Source organism: Sinocyclocheilus anshuiensis, unplaced genomic scaffold, assembly GCF_001515605.1.
Source record: "Sinocyclocheilus anshuiensis isolate Anshui unplaced genomic scaffold, SAMN03320099.WGS_v1.1 scaffold154, whole genome shotgun sequence".
Classification (NCBI taxonomy): Eukaryota; Metazoa; Chordata; class Actinopteri; order Cypriniformes; family Cyprinidae; genus Sinocyclocheilus; species Sinocyclocheilus anshuiensis.
The window spans coordinates 1,493,059-1,494,200 of NW_015546101.1; positions in this window are offsets into that span (position 1 = coordinate 1,493,059).

Here is a 1,142-nt window from a genome sequence, read left to right on the forward strand (position 1 = left end):
TCAGTTTTTCTTTTTTAATAAATCTGCAAAAATGTCAACAATTCTGTGTTTTTCTGTCAATATGGGGTGCTGTGTGTACATTAATGAGGAAAAAAAATTAATTTAAATGAATTCAGCAAATGTCTGCAATGTAACTAAGAGTGAAAAATTTAAGGGGGTCTGAATACTTTCCGTACCCACTGTATATATATATATATATATATATATATGTGTGTGTGTGTGTGTGTGTGTGTGTGTGTGTGTTGCGATGTGCATTTTGCAAATTAAATTAGTAACATGAAACATTTCACATACTCTGTTTCTCACTCCTACTCATTTCTTCTGTATACACACACACAGAAAGTGATGGCTCACCTATGGCACACAGCTATCTTCTGAAGTCGCTCTCTTAAGTGCCAAGAAAATTAATTAGAACACTCAGAGAGAGAAATAAAACCCTGAAGGGCTTCAGATCCTCCTCAAGTTTACTCTCTGGAATAGTACTATCTGCTCGCTCTCTCACATCCAGCAAAACCACTGCAATTAGTATCTGGTCCACTCTGTTTACATGCAAGGTGAATGAAGCTTCATTTCCCTGCAGCTCAGCTGGGCCCATGTGTCTGAAGGCCCTGATAGCAGGACGATCCACATATGTCACCATGACCGCAAGGTGTCCAGTGTGCCGGAGGGTGTGGGCGGTAGATTTTTTTGCCACAGCAGGATGTTGATTATGATCTAGCTAATCTGGGCTGGGTCAGATTGATTAAGCGGAGGGAGGTGGAGGAGGGCAGCCTGGTGGTTCTGATTACAGCGGCTGTGTTAAAGCGTTATAATCACACAGAGTCAAAGGCAAACAGCCGAGAGGACGATCAGCATTCACAATGTCATTTCTTATAGGATTAGAACCTTGCACTGCAAGACACCCGTAGGCTAGATAATGCAGCGCTGTGTTTTAAACACAACTTACATGTAACCTCTAGATCTGGGTTCCTCAATTAGTTTTTGACGAGGGCCGAATTCTGCCAACAATACATATAATTGTTATTATTATTACAATTATTATATTGTTGCTTTTGTTAAAATAATCACAAGATGGTCACAAGATGAATATTCAGATTTTTCCCCAGCAGTCTGTTTTATTCAAACAATTATGAACCTTTTTG